The sequence below is a fragment of the Gorilla gorilla genome, chromosome Y (assembly GCF_029281585.2).
Source record: "Gorilla gorilla gorilla isolate KB3781 chromosome Y, NHGRI_mGorGor1-v2.1_pri, whole genome shotgun sequence".
NCBI lineage: Eukaryota > Metazoa > Chordata > Mammalia > Primates > Hominidae > Gorilla > Gorilla gorilla.
The window spans coordinates 42258638-42280841 of NC_073248.2; the positions used below are offsets into that span (position 1 = coordinate 42258638).

Consider the following 22204-nt stretch of genomic DNA (forward strand, 5'->3'; position numbering starts at 1 on the left):
AGAAGAAATGGATAAATTCCTCGACACATACCACCTCCCAAGACTAAACCAGGAAGAAGCTGAATCTCTGAAGAGACCGATAAGAGGCTCTGAAATTCAGGCAATAATTAGTAGCTTACCAAACAAAAAAAGTCCAGAACCAGATGGATTCACAGCCAAATTCTACCAGAGGTACAAGGAAGAGTTGGTACCTTTCCTTCCGAAAGTATTCCAATCAATAGAAAAAGAGGGAATCCTCCCTAACTCATTTTATGAGGCCAGCATCATCCTGATACCAAAGCCTGGCAGAGACACAACAAAAAAAGAGAATTTTAGACCAATAACCGTGATGAACATCTATGCAAAAATCCTCAATAAAATATTGGCAAACCAAATCCAGCAGCACGTCAAAAAGCGTATCCACCATGATCCAGTGGGCTTCATCTCTGGAATGCAAGGCTGGTTCAACATACACAAATCAATAAACATAATCCAGCATATAAACAGAACCAGTAACAAAAACCATATGATTATCTCAATAGATGCAGAAAAGGCCTTTCACAAAATTCAACAATGCTTCATGCTAAAAACTCTCAATAAATTAGGTATTGATGGGAATATCTCAAAACAATAAGAGCTATCTATGACAAACCCACAGCTGATATCATACTAAATGGGCAAAAACTGGAAGCATTCCCTTTGAAAACTGGCCCAAGACAGGGATACCCCCTCTCACCACTCCTATTCAATATAGTGTTGGAAGTTCTGGCCAGGGCAATCAGGCAGAAGGAAAAAATGGTATTTAATTAGGAAAAGTGGAAGTCAAATTGTCCCTGTTTGCAGATGACATGATTGCATATCTAGAAAACCCCATTGTCTCAGCCCAAAATCTCCTTAAGCTGATAGACAACTTCAGCAGAGTCTCAGGATTCAAAATCAATGTGCAAACATCACAAGCATTCTTACACGCCAATAACAGACAAACAGAGAGCCAAATCATGAGTGAACTCCCATTCACAATGGCTTCAAACAGAATAAAATACCTAGGAATCCAACTTACAAGGGATGTGAAGGACCTCTTCAAGGAGAACCACAAACTATTGCTTAATGAATTAAAAGAGGATACAAACAAATGGAAGAACATTCCATGCTCATAGGTAGGAAGAATCAATATCGTGAAAATAGCCATACTGCCCAAGGTAATTTATAGATTCAATGCCATCCCCATCAAGCTACCAATGACTTTCTTCACAGAACTGGAAAAAACTACTTTAAAGTTCACATGGGACCCAAAAAGAGCCCGCATTGCTAAGTCAATCCTAAGCCAAAAGAACAAAGCTGGAGGCATCATGCTACCTGACTTCAAACTATACTACAAGGCTACAGTAACCAAAACAACATGGTACTGGTACCAAAACAGAGATATAGACCAATGGAACAGAATAGAGACCGCAGAAATAATGCCACATATCTACAACCATCTGATATTTGACAAACCTGACAAAAACAAGAAATGGGGAAAGGATTCCCTATTTAATAAATGGTGCTGGGAAAACTGGCTAGCCATATGCAGAAAGCTGAAACTGGATCTCTTCCTTACACCTTATACAAAAATTAATTCTACATGGATTAAAGACTTAAATGTTAGACCTAAAACCATAAAAACCCTAGAAGAAAACATAGGCAATACCATTCAGGACATAGGCATAGGCAAGAACTTCATGTCTAAAACACCAAAAGCAATGGCAACAAAAGCCAAAATTGACAAATGGGATCTAATTTAACTAAAGAGCATCTGCACAGCAAAAGAAACTACCATCAGAGAGAACAGACAACCTACAGAATGGGAGAAAATTTTTGCAATCTACTTATCTGACAAAGGGCTAATATCAAGAAGCCACAATGAAATCCAACGTATTTACAAGAAAAAAAGAAACAACCTCATCAAAATGTGGACGAAGGATACGAACAGACACTTCTTAAAAGAAGACATTTATGCAACCAAAAGACTCATGAAAAAATGTTCATCATCACTGGCCATCAGAGAAATGTAAATCAAAACCACAATGAGATACCATCTCACACCAGTTAGAACGGCAATCGTTAAAAGTCAGGAAACACCAGGTGCTGGAGAGGATATGGAGAAATAGGAACACTTTTCCACTGTTGGTGGGACTGTGAACTAGTTCAACCATTGTGAATGTCAGTGTGGCAAGTCCTCAGGGATCTAGAACTAGAAATACCATTTGACCCAGCCATCCCTATTACTGGGTATATACACAAAAGATTACAAAACATGCTGCTATAAAGACACATGCACACGTATGTTTATTGCAGCACTATTCACAATAGCGAAGACTTGGAACCAACCCAAATGTCCAACAATGATAGACTGGATCAAGAAAATGTGGCACATATACACCATGGAATACTATGCAGCCATAAAACATGTTGAATTCATGTCCTTTGTAGGGACATGCATGAAGCTGGAAACCATCATTCTCAGCAAACTATCGCAAGGACAAAAACCCAAACACCGCATGTTCTCACTCACAGGTGGGAATTGACCAATGAGAATACACGGACACAGGAAGAGGAACATCACACACTGGGGCCTGTTGTTGGGTGGGGAGAGAGGGGAGGGATAATATTAGGAGATATACCTAATGTTAAATGATGAGTTAATGAGTGCAGCACACCAACATGGCACATGTATACACATGTAACTAACCTGCACATTGTGCACATGTACCCTAAACCTTCAAGTATAATAAAAAAAGAAAAAAAGAAATAAATAAAAATACAAAAATTAGTCAAGCGTGGTGGTGTGTGTGTAGTCCCAGCTATTCAGGAGGCTGAGGCAGGAGAATTCCTTCATCCCAGGAGGCAGTGGCTGCAGTAAGGTGAGACTGCACCCCAGCCTGGGTGACAGAGCAAGACTCTGCCTCAAAAAAAGATAAAAACTTTGGAAATATGACTGGTGTTGATGGAAACAGAGTATGAGTGAGGCTGATATGGGGAAACAGGAGGATTTATTTAGGTGCACCAGCTCAGTGAGCTTATATCCAAAAAGGCTGAGTATTGAATAAAGACTGAGCAGGGTTTTTATGAGCAAACTTACAGAAGCAGACCTAAAGCACCTAATTATACAATGAACAGTTATGTAATTTACAGCATAACTGTTGACTTGCATAACTTCTTGCCTTGCATAGCTGGGTTTTGCAGCTAGGTTGAAAGAGAAAGAGGAACTTACAGATTTTACGAAATACAAGCATTGGTAAACATAGTCATAATTAATGCTTCAGAGAAGGAGAGACAGTAAAGTAATTTGCTTTCCTTTTGAACTTTGCTTCAGTGTGGGGTATTTGTGACCCATTCCCTTGGCCTCAACTTTTTAGACAGTGTTATTTTATAACTGTCCTTGGAGTGAGACAGCTACACAGAGAAAAACATGTTTTCTTTTCATTTGAACCCTTGTCTTGCCAAATTTTTCTGTTTTTTAAAAAAATCTTTTTATAGGATAAATTTAATCGAAGGCATTAGTATCATTTTATTCTTTATAGGAAAGCATGTTTTCTTCTTTTGGCACAGGTTGACATTTAGTTAGAGCTATTAACTGAGTAGCAGTGGGCCTGGCTATATTGTTTTGGGGCTATGTAGTATGAGTAGACGGTGGGCATCATTTTTTGGATGCTTTTTTATATCAAGGTTATGTGGGGAAAGTGTTAGCTTTCCTGTTTCTTTTGGCTTTTGACATCCCTGCCTTTTGGTGTTCCAGATAATGCACTATTGCCATTTTTTCTGGAGCATATACAGCTGCTAAGAGCTGTAGGAGTTTTTTCTGTCCACTTTATTTATTTGCCTCCAGTTGTTAAGAGATTTTCTTTTTATATATAGTTCTATGAACATGTAGTGCAGTAAAAGCATATTTAGAATGTGTTTAAATATTGACCTTTTTTTCTTTTGTAGCAAAAGGGCTCCTGTTAGGTCTATTAATTTTGCCTTTTGGTCTCATCTTCCGGTAGGCAAAGATTGAGCTTCTATCATTGAGTTTAATGTTACCACTGCATACTCGGCTTGTTGGATTTTTTTCTAGCTCAAAACTCTCAGTTATGAAGTATTCAACATCTGGGTTTTTGAGGGATTGATCTGTAAGATCTCCTGGTTCAGAAAATATGTGATCCACTGTTTAGACACAGTTATGGAGGGGGGCATCAAATTTGACTGGGAGCAGGGTGGTCGGGCTTAAGTTGTTTGCTGTATTTTAAGTAATGTAAGGGTTTTCATATAGAAGTCCTTGGTACTGCGTTATTCTCAGATTTGACAACTAGTGATGCCTTATTTGTTCATCAAGGTTTTGACTGAGTGTGGCACATGGACTGTTAGCTGCTGTCTCAAAGTAAGTGTGTTATCCTCTTGCATTAGCAAGGCAGTGGTGGCTAATGCCTTAAGGCGAGGAGGTCATCCTAGTGCCACAGAGTCTAATTGTTTAGATAAGTATTTGACTGGACAATGCTATAATTTTATAATTTCAGTTAAGAACCACATAGCCATTTCTTTTCATTTATGCATGTACAGAAAGAAAGGCTAAGTTACATTTGGCAGACCAAAGGCTGGGACTTGAGTTAACGGTTTTTTTTGATTTTTTAAAATGATATTTGCTGTTTAGTTTGCCAGAGGAGGGTTTCGTTTTTACCCCTTTTGTAATATTATATAATGGCTTAGCCATAGTGAAAAATTTGTGATTTAGATATGGTGGAATTTTTCTTCTTTTAAGAATTTTTTAATGTAATGCCTAGTGGTTTGTGTCAGGAGTGTACAAATGGCCTGTTTCTGCTTATGGCCAAGCTGGCATTCCACATGGCTTACTATGAAACCTACATATTTGACATTTTTAAGAATAATTGGTCCTTTTTTAAAAGACAATTTTAGCCTGTTTTTCATAGGAGATGGAGGAGGTCTGGAGTTTTTTGATAACAGTCCTCCTGGGTTGGGGCTGCTAGAGGAAGGTCATCCACATACTGCAACAAGGCACAGTTAACATTTGGCAGGTTGTAGGCTTCAAGGTCAGTGCTTCCCTAAAGACTGTGGGAGAGTCTTTGAACTTGCGGGAGCCTGGTCCAGGTGAGTTGAACAACTTATTTGTTTTACTGAAATGCAAATATAGGGTGACTAACTGGGGCTAAGCAGATATAAAAGAATACATTCTTTAAATTTAGGACTGCAAATCAGGTAGCACTTGCTGGAATGAGATTTATTAAAAAACACATGTTCCAAAAGTGGAGTGTTTTAGAGCAATTGACATCGAACTAAGATTTCATGTTGGTAAGGCCAGTTTAAATATTTACAGATACCTGGAATAGCTTCTCAGGGGACTGGGTACTGATGAACCCAAATCGGAGTTTCTTTTGGTTTTAACATGACTACCACCTGTGCATGATGTACAGCTAATCCAAGTGGGTTGCCTTTAACCCATACTCCAGGAATGTTATTAACTAAGTGAAAGAATTTTTTTTATCCCACCTGCAATTCTAATTTGCTGCTTGCACTTTCTTTGTATAAAGTTTCCATTCCTTAGCCTGCAGGATGATAAGGGTTAGCACCATGCTTTTTTGGAGAGTCAGAAATAAGTTGTTTTTTTTTTTTTTGAAGCGGAAATGTAATTGGTGCTTTCAGTTTTTGGAGTAATTTTTTTTTTCTTAACAAGGGAACTGGACAATTCAGGAGGTATAGGAATTTATGTTGGACTTCCCATCCTTTGATGACACACCTGCTTACCAGAACAGCTTTTTTCTCTGAGATTCCTGTGGCTTTTATAATAGTTTTATAGCTTCAGATAGTGGCCCTGTGGGTTGAGTCACTACTGAATGTGTAGCCCTGGTGTTTACATAAAGTCCATCAGCTGGCCTTCAACTTTTAATGTGACCATGGGCCAATGGAGTTGTAATAAGAAAAAGCCTGGTCTGTCCTAGTACCCATATCCTTTAGTGCCAGCCAGCCTGTTTAGATTAGTATTTGGTTTTCCCACAGTGAGGCAGCCCTTAGCTGGACTCTTTTATACCACAGTCCTGATTATACTTTTTATTACCTTCTGGACATTTATTCTTTCAGTATTTTTCTTTTCCATCACACACATTGTTTTCTCTCTAGCCTCGGCTGGCTTTTAAATTTTTGACTAAATTGACATCTTTCACATGCACGTGCACGTCCACATTCTTGTATATTGCTGGTCATTTTTTTTAATGAGAGCTGCTGCTAAGAGATTGGCCTTTTTTAAACCTCTGATTTGCTTTTTTTTTTTTTTTTTCTTTGCTTCCTGGTGATGGTTAACCTACATTTGGTGGCCATTTCTGTAAGCTGGGTTGTATTCGTGCCTGCAAAACCATATACTTTTTGCAGCTGGTGCATTGGCTTCTAGCCCTTGATGGGCTGCCTGAGTTATCCTCTGGCACTCCTCCATGTTAAACAATGTTAAGATAAGTTATCTTCAATTTAGCCAGGTTGGATTGTGTGTTAGAAAGGTGGACTGTGTTAGATTTATGAGAGCTTGGGGCTTTTCCTTGTAGGAGGTAGTGTGTTGATTTACATTTAGGAGATTAGTGGTTGAAAAGGGCTGATAGATGAAGGTTTGCTGCCCCCCACACCAGGATGTGGCACTGGTCATTATAACAGATGAGTCCTTGCATTTCCCTGAGAGGTATTTACATAGCTTGACTATGATCAGATTTGAGGCAGCCTGGTTCACTATCCTGAATTCCATCACTGGCCTCTCAAGGCTCCAATTCTTCCCTCCGGGGTGAAACCTGGTGTGTGCTGGCAATGGAACCTAGCTCCTGGGGGGCTGTTTGCCTCAGCAAAGGGAGGTAGGCTGTGAAATATGGAGGAGAATTTTTTTTTCCTTTTGTAGTTTTTTAAAACTGGTTTTCCTTTCTGTCCTTGGGACTTTCCTTTTAACTCAGTGTTTGCTGGTGAAGCTGCTTCTATTTTCACTTTTGGCTCGGCCTGTGCTACAAGTGTTTTGCAGTAAGCTGTGAAGCAGGGCTGGATTCATGTTGTTCTTGTTTGTATTATATTTAATTATGAGTTAATATAAGAAAATTGGTCTGGGTGCCCTGGGTATCCTCAGACCCCTGTCATTACCTCAAACTCATGACCAATTCTTTCTGTGTGTATGGTTTTTTGGGTCACCTATTTAATACCAAAAGGGGGCCATTTTAGTTTACAGAGAGCTTTTTACCTTTGCAGGGTTAGCTTAATTTTATAGTTTCCTGTAAACCCTTTCTTAAAGTTTTTTTTAGCATATATTTGAATGGTGTATGTTGTGACAACTCTCTTCCCATTTCTTCTCAGTTACGATGCAGTGTACTCATGCTCACTTTTTACCTTTGTTTCCAGCCAGTTAGACCATCTCCTATTATGGGGGTTTTTAGATACTACTTAGCTTTGGAGCATTTCTTAAGCCCAACACAATTGCTGAAGTTGTGGGGTAGCTTCTTTTAGCCATATGTGGATCACCACTAGTCTTGATCAGCCCCACACTTGGCTTGGAACACATTCTTCACTAAGAGACTTGTGGTTCCTCACTTTATGGCTGATTAGCCTAGTTAGGCCTCACCACTCACACATCATCACATCATCCTTCTACCAGTTCTCATGTTCCTAGTTGGGGTGGCGAGTCACTTTCACCACCTCCAGTTTCCTTCTGAGCTGATTTAGTGAGCCACTGTCACATGCTGTGTTGGTTGAGGTGTAAGTTTCTTCTGAATTGGTGAACCACTCTTGCGGCCTGCAGCCCCTCTGGGTTGGATTACTAGTTATATCCTAGGAGGTGATTAGGCTCCCTTTTGGTCCTTGTGGGATGTGTCCTGCCTTGGGTCCCAATACCTTACTGTGGTTTCTGAAGTGAGCTGTTCCTGGAATCGTCCTATAACCCATTAGGTACCATTGCACTGCTTGGTAGGGGCACCAGGTCACAAAAGGGCTGATCTCCCCTCCAGGCTGAAGTTCTCCCATTGGTGCTCCTTGGGTCACAGGACTCCTGAGACTCAGGGCTTAAGCCCCGGGGACAAAGGAGACAGGAAACCTGTCATCTCCACTCCTGGCTGACTGGCCAATAATGTTGTGGGAAGCAGAGGACCACAGAGATTAATATGGGGAAATAGGAGCATGTATTTAGGTGCCCTGGCTCAGCAGACTTATATCCAAAAATGCTGAGCATTGAACAAAGACTGAGGGGGATATTTGTAAGCCAAATTAGAAAAGCAGAACTACAGAAGCTAATTTGACTAATTTGACAATGACAGGTTACATAATTTATAGCATAACTGTTGAGTTAGCATAACTTTAGCCTTGCATAGCTTGTAGCCTCGTAGCTGCATTGAAAAGAAAAAAAAACAGCAAGCTTCAAATCTTACTAAATACAAGCATTGGGAAACATAGTCATAATTAGTGTTTCAGAGAAGAAGAGACATTATAGATATTTATTTTTCTTTTCTTTTCAGTGCAGACACTGAAGCTTGAGCCTGGAATTGTGGAGTCAGTTCTCTCTGCTGTGGGGCCCGTGTATGAGTAGAAGTCTCCTCATGACTCAAATCACAGCCTTGGTAACCCACTGGTCCAGTTCCTAAACACACCCACTCCTTAGTGTTTCAAGAATCATGCTCTAGAGTCCACTGCCACGTTTGAATTTATTGCAATGTTATGGAAATGAGAACTTTATCTAGGCCTGGCACTGTGGCTCACACCTGTCATCTCAGCAATTTGGAAGGCAGAGCTGGGCAAATTAACTGAGGTCAGGAACTTGAGACTAGCTTGGCCAACATAGTGTAGTACCATTTCTACTAAATACACAAAAATTAGCCGAGTGTTGGGGCCCACTCCAGTAGTCCAGGCTACCTGGGAGTCTGAGGCAGGAGAAACACTTGAACTCAGGAGGCAAAGGTTGCAATGAGTGGAGATCATGTCTCTGCACTCCAGTCTGGGTGACAGAGTAAGACTCTGCCCTCACTCACGAAAAAACAAAAACATAAACAAAAACAAAAAACAAAAATTTATCTGTTTATATTTCAATGCCAAAATATTTTAAATGACTTTTTAATGATGTGTATAATTTTTCCAACTTAGAAATAACCTCCATTTGTTTGCTTTCACATATTTTGTACATTTGTTTTTATCTTAATAAACTGAGTCTATTGACAGAACTATGAAGATGCTTATTTATACCATATCTCATGTTCTACATGTCCAGTTTAGCAAATATGCATTATCCACTTATTTGCTAAAAGCCATCCTTTTTTCTCCTCATAATTTAGATGATTCTCAAATATGACACATCATTTTGCAATCTGATGCTGACTTCTATACTGCCATGTGGTCTGCAAAATTTATCTCAAAAAAATGAGTAAAATGAGTGAAGGCTGACAGAGTAAGTAACAGGATTCAGCTGAAGCCAGTCAATCAGAAAGTTGTACTTACCGAAACTTTTGGTCTGGAGGGATGGAGAGGCTGTGCCTTGACTCAGTGGGTGATTGCTGGGGCATTCTGTCAGAACAAGGACTGGGGAAACCACATGTAATCTGTCCAGACCTAAGGTTCAGAAGGATCCGAGGCAAGAATATTACCAAGTGCATGAAGATACCAAGAGGTTTCTAAAGAGCTCTATTAGTTCAAAAATAAATTGTTATCCTTGCAAATAGCAAATTATGATGCATAAGATCCACAAAACTAATGATTCAAACACCTAAGTTAATTGCACTGGCAATAATAAAATGCATGAAAGTAACAGGCAGCAAAGGAAAGACAGCTCTTAGTATCTAAACACCTCTGCGTGTTAAGGAGACACTAGACCTTGCCAGTCTGTCCTGCTGACTCTCACAGCAACCCTCTATCATGGGTGGAGAGATGGAAGGTAGCTACCTAACTCCAGAGCAGCACACAGCGCTTTGTCCAGGTGGCTAACCTTCCAGATACATTTCACTTTAAGGTTCCTTTTTGCTTTCGGAAAAGGGGTAGAGAAGACTTGTCTGGAGGAACTGCCACTGTGTAGCCTCAACACTGCACTGCCCGTGAGTGCTTCCAGGTGCCATTCCTTTAATCTTTAAGTTTTTTCACTTGAGGCTGCTCAGAGACAACTCTGTCCTCTGCAAATATATGGTTTTCTGGAGAACTGGAAGTAATGTTTTTGAAAGCTTTCAGCAAGTGCAGAGATGGTGAGCTCTTTGCTGGTAGTGGGCTTTTGGTATGATGTTAACGACTCTCAGATAGCAACTTCTGAAAGCCTTTTCCAAGGGTCTGTCCTCTTACTTAAGCTCTTTGCCTCTTGCTTAAGCTCTTTGACCCTTGCTTAGTATTAACTACAAACTCAAGGTCAGAATTGGAAGGACTACCCTCCGCAGCTCCATTTGGATAATTTGGGATCCTTGATGTAACCATACCTGCTAGAACTCTTTTCTGTTTAAAAGAATCGTTCAGGAAATCCTGATGTATAGCACCATTGCCAGGCACCATATTGCCACTTATTAATCCACTGACAGAATGATGGATCAGATGCTGCTTTGGATTACAGTACACTTTATTCTCTAGGGCTGCAGAGTACGAAATGCTAATTTCAAAAGTGAGTGGACACAGAAGAGAAGAAAATTCATATAATTGAGAATATTATTGTTTTGAAAAGTTGAAGAGAGCAATAATAAGGACAAACTTCCACATTAAACAGTTTCTGATGCCATGGTAGTGATAACCACTAACATTTATTGAGGGCTTATTGTACTAGCTACAGCTTCATGTGTCTTTTGTAACACGGTACAACTTCAGAATCCATTATGCACGATTTCCACATCCCCACAGCTCTGAAAATTGAAAATTTATTCATAACTTAGAGGCATAGCCTAGCCAGACATGAAGTCATTTGGTTAAATACTATGACCTGAACTGACGTGAACCCATTTATTGTCTTTATTTGCCCCGGCATGAATATTCACACAGTTGACTGGAAAATAACTAAGGCATTTCACTACAGCAGGTCTTACAGAATTCACATGCTGTGGATTTCGTGTGCTGTGAAATACACAGCATACGGCATGAGTTTCAGACAAAAAGTAAGAACCTGCATTCACAACAAAACTGTGGTCAAGGAATTCTCACAGCTTCCATTTTATAGACGGGAGACTAAAGCTTATTGACTCTGGGTCACACCGTTAGCAGGTTCAAGAGCTACTGGACTTTCCTAAGGCAAAGCCAGTGCATTTGTCTCACTGTCCTGAAATGCCTTCCAATGAAGCTATGAGAAAGAAGCTTGCCCTCCTCATTGCATGCAAGTGCAAAAGTTCTATTCCCATTCAACTATTTTTATTAACATGAGACTATGGTTTCAGCTGTGAGAAGTTTCACAAACAGAACTGAAAGGAAAATGAGACCAGAAAGGAGAAGAAATGTGTAAAGAGTTAAAAATAAGTCAAGTGCTGGTAGAAGAGAGCAAGGAACTTATGAGGAAAAAGTGCAAAGGGGAACGAGGAAGGCTCAGAACAAGTTTGAGAAACCAGTTAACTGGTAACACAAACACCCTTTCTTTGAGCTTGAAAGCAACTGAAGAAGAAAGCATCTAAGCTTCAATATTCTTATTATGAAGTAGGAAGGGGCACAGATGTATCCACAGTCAAAACACGATAATAAAATCATACCAATCATACCAATCACCATTTATTGAGTGTTTTCTTATGTCCCAGGCACTGCATTGTAACCCATCTCCTTTCATCATTTTCATCATGGCTCAATAGGCATTATTTTCCCCATTAAAATGAGGAAACTGAGGCCCAACGAAGTTAAGGTAACATGTCCAAGATTAAACAACTAACTTCAAAACTGGGATCCAAAAGAAGAACAGTTGTCTGATTCTGAGAGCAATGTTCTCTTTGCTAAAACGCCTTGCTCCTCCTGTGTGTGCATATATCTATCGAGGAATCCATAAAACTACTGAACTGCTGTTAACGTTGAGGTAACAAATGGAAAAGAAAATTCTAAGATAAACCTGGAGACTTCTATGTCACCACCACGCCTTTCCCATTTGAGACACAAGGTTCTCCCAAGCCATGAGGCACCTATGAAACAAGTGACTTTGCTGATGATCCAGATGGTATTACCAAAGTGGATAGGGAGTTTTACTTCTAAGATGACACACGTTTCTGTGGCTTTTCCTCTAACATAACAATTACTTAATATTCAATAAATTAGGATCATTACATTTTCACAAGCATCAGAAGCTTTACACACAGAAAAATATTCATAGATTTAAAATGTCTCTAACCTGTCTGAGTTTGCTTCAGTTGCAATACAAAATCGGCCACCTGAATACTTAACTTTTTACGGAAGTTTGTAATCTAGTATCTGGGCCTTCAGCCATGCAGAATGCTCATTCTGAAAAGATTCGGAATCAGAAAAGAAATTATTGCAAAACAAATCACAGCTTGCTTCACAAGGAGACATTTTCTTACCCTGTTTGTACTCTTTTAGTTGAGAATATTTATGCCAGTGAACAAGAGGGTCCCTATTTTAAAAATGACAAACAGAACACAAACTAGGTGGGTTTAACAGATTTCACCATCTTTTTCAGTCATATCAAAACATTCTAGGGTATGTGGGCAGAAGACACGGTGAATATTTGTAATCCTTAGGATGAGAATCCAGAGATAACAGTGGAAAAAATCTGGCACTCTGAAAATTTTACGTTTAGGTGTGTTTGCTTTCTTCTCCATGTTATTGCTATTATGAATATAAGATCATATTATCACTAGAGAATTTTCTCAGATGACAAAGAGAAACTTTACTATATTTGGGGGAGTAATGTTTGATATTAAAATTAACCTGATTTACACAGGTGTGACTTGGGCCAAGTTTACATATTGACGAAGTGTACTTGTATCAAAGTGGAACTGGCAAGGAGCAATACTCACTGCATCTTGCAGTTGTTTTGCAGAGCGGGCCTGTGGTTTTTGAACTCCTCAGCTATGATAGCATTTCCTGCTTTCTGCAGTTCTTTCTGAAATACCACAATTTCATGAGCCAGTGGAGCCAGATATAAGAAGGTCAAAAGAAATCCTAGTCATTATCTACCTTAAGTTTTCTTATTTCATTTAAGAGAAACATTTAAACGGGTTTTACGTTGTTGTTTCTTTTCTTGGTACTCATGCAATAAATATAATATTAATTCTATTTAATGAGCTCAGAGTAGTCCTGACACTCAAATTTCAGAAGAAAAGTATTTAGTGCATTTTATTGCAAACGTTATTATTCTTGGAGTCCTACTCCAAGTAAAAGAACTCTTTCAAATCCTCAGATTAACCTAAATAGCTGTTTCTCTCCTATACCATGAATAGAAGGAGCTCTCTGTCTGGTCAACCTGTTGATGACATCCCCAACATCCAAAATAATCTGTGCATCTGTCAGCAGCAGTTGGGATCCAGGCAGAAAGCAGATGTCTCCTACAGACAAAGTCATCTAAGAGTCCTTTAATAAAGGGTGACTTATGCAGCATGCCCACAAATGTTGGGGAAGTTCCCTTACATAGTAACAGGGCCACTCTATTAGCACTGACTACTCTAAGGAAAGTTAAAGGCTCTAGGTATTAGCTCCCTCTGCTGGCAATCTGGAAGGCCATGGAGAGGTAAAAACTACATTTATTTTGTATATATCCTGAGAGAGAGGAAATAGCAGTAGAGAAAATTGAGGTAGGGAAGTGATAAACTCTCTGCCAAAATGTTGTTCCTTATTTTTTTTCTGTCTCTCTTGATTAACTTACTTTTTCATTATTGCCAAAAGAAGAGTAAGGTAGGCAGAGGTTAGAATCAAACAAATCAAATCTAAAGAAGGGAGAAAACAATATTAAAGAATATGGAGGCACATTCTTTAATGAACGAAGATTCCTGGCGTATCTATTTTTGTCAATTAACAAAACATTCCCAGTGGAAAATAAGGCTTATTGCACAAACTACAGACAGATGAGCTTTCAGTCAATCCCAGGTAAGATCTGAAGAATGAAATATTTGTGAGCACTTAAAAAAGGTGAATAACACAAAAGAAATAGTTTCACCCAATGCAAATAAAGTCAGACTACCATACTTTCTTTGTTGAGCATAGAGCTGGTAAAAGCTGGAGGTGTAGAACTCAGTTCTGGACATATGGAACTCAGTTACTGGACATAAACAAACAAAACTATCAGAACTGAAGGATTGAAATTAACTGCAAAATGTATGATCTGTTCAAGTATTGGTGGCCTCTCAAAATTTTCTGTCTGGTCTTACTGTAAGCTGGTGATAGCATCTCAGTCTCTTTTTCATCTTAATATTTAATATGTCAAAAGCAAAACCCTAGTGTTTTTTCCTCTTAATTTGTATTTTCTAATTATAGGTGATATCACCTTTATAAAGAAGAACTCTACTTGGCAATAAACATTAGAATATTGTGATTATATATATATATGTATATATATCACGGTTACTGTGTATACATATATACATATACATGCATATATATAGTAATTTTTTTACTCTCATAATTCTAAATTTCAAAAATAAACATGCATACTTAAAATTCAAAAGCTTCAACCCAGTGCTTCAGCACTACTTCTCTTCCTCTTAGCAAATCCATGGCTTTTACTTAAAGTTGCCTTTGGCCATAAATTTCTTTTATGTCAATCTACATAGAAAATTAATTTTTCGCAAGAAAACTGATGAAAGCCAAACGGATGTAAATGAATATACTGTTTTCTAAATTCCACAAAGCAACAATTTCACCTTCAAGAGAGTCCAACTTGGCTGGTTACTGTGGCTCACAACTGTTATCTTAGCACTTTGGGAGGCCAATGTGGTAGGGTCACCTGAGGTCAGGAGTTCAAGGCCAGCCTGTGTAGCATTGTAAAACCACATCTCTAACAAAATGCAAAAACTAGCCAGGCATCATGGTGGGAACCTGTAGTTTCTGCTACTCAGGAGGCTGAGGCAAGGGAATCACCTGAGCCTGGGAGACAAAGGTGGTTGTGGTGACCTAATAATTACCGTGGAACTCCAGCCATGGTGACAGAGTGAGACTCCATCTAAAAAAAAAAAAAAAAAAATTCCAGACTTGAGTTTGAATTTTTTCAACCTATTGGAAAGCAAAGTTTCAAATTTATACAACTAGATATTCTAGCTGCATACAAATTGACATTCCTAATTACTGTTTACCTGTATTTTCATATGTTCCTAACATCCCTTATGTAATATATGCTACTTAGTGCTTTAAAATCTCCAGTCCTTTATCTAAAAAAGATTTTTTGACAGGTTCCTGACCTATTGCCTAGGCTGTAGTGCACTGGTGTGGTCTTGACCCACTACAACCTCTGCCTCCTGGCCTCAAGGGATCCTCCTACCTCAGCCCCCCGAGTAGCTGGGACTACAAGCACACACCACCAAGTCCGGCTAATATTTTGTGTTTTTTATAGAGATGGGCTTTGTCAAGCTGCGCAGACTGCTGTTGAACCTCTGGGTTCAAGTGACATGCCCACCTCAGCCTCTCAAAATGCTGGGACTGCAGGCATAAGCCACCACACCTGGTCCCATTAACTAAAAATTGATGAGTTCTTCAGGAAGAACCATTGAACAAAATGTGCATTCAGCAATAAAACTGCAAAAGAATATAATCCCACAGTTTTTAGTGATGGTGCTCTCTGTATGTTTCAGTTCCTGGGTCATTCTGACTCAGAGTTAGCAAGCTCTTATGAACTCCTAAATGAATGGACCATCCTTCCATTTATGTTTTCGCAGAGCAAGAATTTACTAACTACTTAACACATATCAAGCAGCATACTGGGAACAAGTTATACAAATGTAGACAGATATAGTCACTGTCTCTAAAGACCTCACAAGTTAATCAGGGAGAAATAATCACAATAAGGTATAACTTCATAACTGAGGTAAATAAAGACTGCATGCAGGAATGAGACCTAAATCATTTGCTCAGTGGGAGTCAGGGAAGATATCACCAGGGTGACAGTCCAGCTGTGTCTTGAAAGACAGTGTGGTTTTATCAGGAAGAGAAAAGGATCGACATTCCAGGTGAGGAAATACAGCCATGGCGGTTTGTGTGAGGATGACAATCTTCCTCAAAGCCTTCAGAAACTCACAGTTAAATAAACAGGAATCTAGTCAGTCCCGTATCTTACAGATGAAGTTATTAGTCTAAACACAATCCAAACATCTCAAAAAAACTGTGCTTCCAACACTCATTTTTATAGCTGGAGCAAGCCCAATTCCCAGCAATGCTATACAAAATTGTAAAGGGTGTGCACTTAACATTAAACAAGTAGGTCTCATTGAGAAGCCCAAAGCAAGACTTAATGCTAGGGGGAAGCCTTGCTACTTTTAACATCTGGCAGCAGCAGTTCACGATGTAGGCCAAAAATACTGCTGTAAATCCAGTGTGGTCTAAGACATACACTTAGAAACAGAATATGATTTCTTAAAAAATAGATTCAATCCCACTTGCTGAAATAGACTCCCTGCCACTCCTCATCCTCACTTTCTCTTGTCCAGTTACTTCCCAGATGACCAGATCAAATGGCCACATGGATGACCTTTGCAGCCCTGGTGACTCCTTCACCCCAGGGACCTTGAACTTTGTTCATTTCCATGACTCCATCCAATGGCAGCACAGTGCATTTGCTTTCCAGTATCCACCTGAAACCTAATCCTGCAATTCTGTACTCTTGGACACTTGTTATAATTCCACCTGCCAGTCTCTCCAGATCTAGTCCTTGATCCCTGAGACCACTAATCCACCCTCCCTTTCCCCCTGGGTTAGCTTCCACTTGCCCTCTCCTCTGCTTCCCTTCACTATGCAAGATAAGTCCAGAATCTTCAGTTAAATAGGCTGCCATTCTCACATCAAATAAGGTAGGCTCTGCAAACCTCCAATCCTTAGACATCTTCATCTCTCCACCCTCACTGAAAGGTGAAGAAGAGATGGATGCTTAAAATTCCTCCACAGACCTACCAAAAATAAAAATAAAAAATAAACTCCCCTACAAGCACATGATTTGGGCTTACTTAATTTCAGGCTCCCCCAACTACAGCTGGGCCCTCAATACAGGTGATCAGTCCTCTGTGCCTTAAAGAGCTGTTCTTCCGTTACACACTTGAGCTGCTCTGTACCTCTGAGCTGCTCCTAAAACCCATGATCTAACCCTCTGATCTGCCTGAGAAGATGGAGCTTATTTAGAGTGTGCTTCTCATTATCCCAACTTGACTGTTTACCTCTGACATTCTTCCTTTTCTACTTGTCCCAGAGGAAGCAAATGTGTTTACGTTTCAAGGCTCATTCTCCTTTTTCTTTGCAATCTTGACCCCAGTTCCTATTGCTCTTCTGGGGCTTTGTTACCTCAATTGTATCATCTCATTCCTGATCTTGAGCCAACCTACTAATAGCTGCAGGAAATAGGTACACAGTAAAATATTTGTAAATACCACCTGTTGGGAACAGTCCCCCAAAATCTGGCCATAAACTGGCCCCAAACTGGCCATAAATAAAATCTCTGCAGCACTGTGACATGTTCATGATGGCCATAACACCCACACTGGAAGGTTGTGGGTTTACCAGAATGAGGGCAAAAAACACCTGGCCTGCCCTTGGTGGAAAACTGCTTAATGGCATTCTTAAACCACAAACAATAGCGTGAGCAATCTGTGCCTTAAGGACATGCCCCTGCTGCAGATAAATAGCCAGACCCATCCCTTTATTTTGGCTCATCCCTTCATTTCCCATAAGGGATACTTTCAATTAATCGAATATCTATAGAAACAATTCTAATGACTGGCTTGCTGTTAATAAATAAGTGGGTAAATCTCTGTTCAGGGCTGTCAGCTCTGAAGGCTGTGAGACCCCTGATTTCCCACTTTTACACTTCTATATTTGTGTATGCGTGTGTGTGTGTGTGTGTGTGTGTGTGTGTGTGTGTGTGTTTAATTCCTCTAGCACCGCTGGGTTAGGGTTTCCCCAACTGAGCTGGTCTCGGCAAGGGGCACCCATACGCAAGGGGTTGAATCCAGGTCAAAGGATCACTGGAGTGATGGTTGGAGAATGTGGAACCAGCTGGAGGACACCCGAGTACTCTTAAAGCAATCCCCTTGGTGAGTAAGAAAGGGAGTTCAGAAGCATCAGGGTAACAATGGGACAAGTGCGGGCTGTGGTTAGTTCCACCTTGGAACTTTTTCACACTGATGATGGGGAGGAAGGAGAGTATAACAAAGTAACAGAGGAGGTTTCAGAGCAGGTTTATTTGCCAACTAAAGCTAAAGTGGCAAAGGAGGGAGAGGTTCATCCCTACCCTTCTGCACCCCCTCATCATTATATTGAAGAAGAAGGCCCTCCAGATCTTTCTTTTCCAGAGGACCCTGGGTGAAAACCTTTTGCCCCAGTGAGTGTTCAAGCAGCGCCTTGAGTGCTCTCAGTTCTATACAGGCAGTAATTCAGCAAGCTAGAAGAGAGGGTGATTTAGAGGCTTGGCAGTACTCTGTTAGAATACAACCCCCAGATCAGCAGGGAAATATTTGAGGCTTTTCCTTTTAAATTACTCAAGAATTTAAACAAGCTATTCATACAAAAAAAGAATGTAGAAAAAATCAGTGAGTCAGGCTGCCAGATAGCAGGAAAAAGTAACTGCTGAGTCTGAAATGTGTCCAAAATGTAAAAAAGGAAAACATTGAGCTAGTCAGTGTCACTCTAAGTTTGATAAAGATGGGAACCCAATTTCAGGAAATGCCATGAGGTGCCAGCCCATCCCGTCCCCCACTCCAGACTGGGGCATTTCCAGCTCAGGCCATTCCTTCACCTCTGTACAATATCTGTCCCCTGCCACAGCCATTAGTGTGGCAGTAGATTTATGCTGCACAAAAGCTGTGAGGCTTCCGCCTGGGGAACACCCACATAAGGTCCCAACAGGAGTCTCTGGACCCTTGCCAGTGGGAACAATAGGATCACTTTTAGAAGGTCTAGTTTAAGTTTAAAAGAGGTACAAATACATACAGGAGTCATTGATTCAGACTGCAATGGGGAAATTCAAATTGTTATATCTGCTTCTCTTCGCTGGAAAGCAGAGCCAGGAGAGTGTATAGCACAGCTCCTGATTGTGCTGTATTTGGGAATGGGAAAAAGTGAAATTAAATGAAGAGGAGGATTTGGAAGCACAAATAAACAAGGCAAAGCAGGTTATTGGGTAAATCAAATTACTGATAATTGTCCTACCTGTGAAATAAGTATTCAGGAAAATAAATTTAAAGGTTTGGTAGTTACAGGAGCAGACATTTGAAACATTTCTCTTCAGCACTGCCGTCTGCATGGCCAATTCATAGTACATGAAACTGACTAATGAATGGACTCTTTTTAAAAGAACACAATAAGCATGTATTTTCTATTTCTGTTACTTTTTTTTAATTGGAAATTAATGTGGGATTTTATTCATATCCTTCTATTTTTCTTTTCCTTTAGCTAATATTAATTTTTTGTCTCCTAGATGGCAGGCAGTCATATACTGTAGGTATCACAATGAACAAAAGACAGTGAGACAATTTGTAAGCTTTAATGAAGCTTATAGTCTTTATCAGTCAGGGTCTTAGCAAATAACAGATGGCATACTCAAAAGTCACTACTACTCCTAGGCCTAAAGGGTCAAGGGGAGGAAATCCTTTCTGAAACCCACAGTGAAAGTTCTATCTGTATGAAAGTTTTGACCACAGGAGCTATTAACAGATAGGCAAATCAGCCCAGACAACTTGCAGCCTATAAGGGAAGGAAACAAAGGAATTAGTACTTCATTCTCTCCTTCCACCCTCAGATATCTTGCCAGTAGTTTCCTTTGACCAAATCTAGTTGGAATCCAGAGGGTAAAGAAACCCAAGCAGGCCAGCTTCATGGAAAATACTACAATATGGAACTAGATAGAGAATCAATCTATAGCAGATATCTAGCCAGTATTTTCCTTTGGCCAAATCTAGTTGGAAGCCAGAGGGTAAAGAAGCCCAAGCAAGCCAGATTTATGGAAAATAGTACAACATGGAAACAGATAGAGAATCAATCTGTAGCAAAAACTAAAGAATAAGCAGCACACAATATATGGAAACTGGCATTTAAGTAGGTAAGTATTATATAGAGTGATAAGTGCTATATTAGAGGAAGTTCTGCATGGCATTACAGCTTTTAGAAGGGGCATCCCTGATTTGCTACTCTACAGTACCTCTTGGACAGGTGTTCTCCACCAATTCTGCTCTAGTCAGATCAATTCATATTCAGTAATTTTAAAAAACATTTTATTATGCAAATTTTTGAATTCCATATGAAAGTAAAGAGAACAGTAATTAGTTGCGATGTATCCATCATGTACAGTCAACAACCATCATTACTTTGGAATATTGAGGCTTCTATCACCCAACTACTCTTTTTAATTTTATTTTAGAGGGGTTTATAAAATATTACAGCATTATGTTATTTTGCCAGAAAATACTTAAATACACATCTCTGACAATAATATTTTAAATAGATTTTATATATCACCATGTCACTGGCATACTTAATAACATTAACTTATTATCCTAAGAAAATTAATTAAATTTTTTAACACCATCTAATATCATCTATACTCAAAAATCCCTCAGATCATGCAATTGATTGAGAGAGAAACCGGACTGTTTGTCCTATAGACCATCCCACATTCTGAATATCACAGATTGGTTCCTTATGACTTCATTTAATATACTCCTCTTTTTCTGGTATTTCCCTTAAAATTGTGTGTAGCTCTAGAGCCTTAATTGTATTTTGGTCCAATTTTAGGCAATAATATTTAGTGAGTGGTGGTGTATACTTTCCATTACACTACCTTGGAAGCATATAATGTCTGATTGTCCTACTTCCAGAAATGGAAACTGTCACTGTGGGTTCAGATGATGTCAACCTGACTCTTCCATCATCAAATTTCTCACCAACACTTCAACTAAGGTTTTTAGAATTAATTGATTATTGTTGTCAAGGTACATTACGCTTTTAGGGGACACAAAATGGAGATTTTCTTCTTCTATCATTCCTTTTGAATCTATCAGTTCAACAAAGAATAACTTTCTCTCCATAATTATTAGCTTATCTTAAAATGCTCTTCATCTGGAAAGGGACGATGAATGCTTTAAAATTTCCCCTTCATCTGTTTTCAGAGAAATGGGTCGATGTCTTAGCAACTTCCAATGATACGTAATAAGTTTTTATCATTCTGAATTTATTTACTTTTATACATGTGATGTGTTTTTGACGATTGAAGTTATTATTGCTCAAATTATGTCTTTTTCTGTCCAGTGGGAGTTCACTAAGTTAACATGTATGTTAATATTTTGCTTAACTTGAAATTGAGATGCCTCTTTGAATTATACTCACTCCCAACATCTCTCCCTTTTAAAATACTATATGTTGCTACAAGACTTTGACGGAATATCACATGAATACACTTGAATCCTCTAATCACTAGCCACATATTGGATAGTGTTCAATATTCATTCTAACTTTTCAAGATATCACCAATTAACTCCGATTCAATTCTATGTCAGACATGCCACTTAACTGAAATTTGATGTTCTATCACTCTTCATACCTACGAATTCTGTTTATACTCATTGTTATGGAATTTGGAGTTCTCCACGATTTGTCCTTAAACTTATTTCTCATTACTACTTCACCTTACCTCATTGCTGCCCTATTTGTCTTTTTCAGCTTCTGAAAGGCAGATCCTTATTGAATACTTCCTGCAAGTGTAGGTTCGTGGAAGTTTCTGAGCAAATTTGGGAAAGGGTAAAGGGAGTTGAAATCAAAACAGTAAGAGATGTACTCACACTTTTTTGCTAATTCCTCTAACTCCCTTTGCTATGGCTCTAGGCTCACCAAAAGAATACTGTCGGTTATGGGTCTTTCTAGGTAGATCTTACTTTCAAAAAGAGACTGCTCTCACCGAAGTTATTTATTGCCTATTTCTCTTTCAGTTATGTTTTTTTCATTATAAATAAGTTCCTGGCATTTTCATTACAGGTAGCTTTCCATGCTGTATCTTTTACATAGAGAAAGTCCATAGAAAAAAAGATGCCTCATCTACAGTGCCTAGTTATTATCATAGTCCTGTTTTTCACTGCAAACTAATTATTTGTATTTCTGATCAGTCTTGTGAGCC

The 22204-nt window shown here is 39.2% G+C and overlaps 1 pseudogene; it reads right to left on the reverse strand.

Moving 5' to 3' along the window:
• The window catches only part of LOC129530361 (centriole and centriolar satellite protein OFD1-like), a 47129-nt pseudogene extending 32185 nt beyond the window's left edge, over positions 1–14944 (reverse strand).
• Between the last annotated feature and the right edge of the window lie 7260 nt (positions 14945–22204).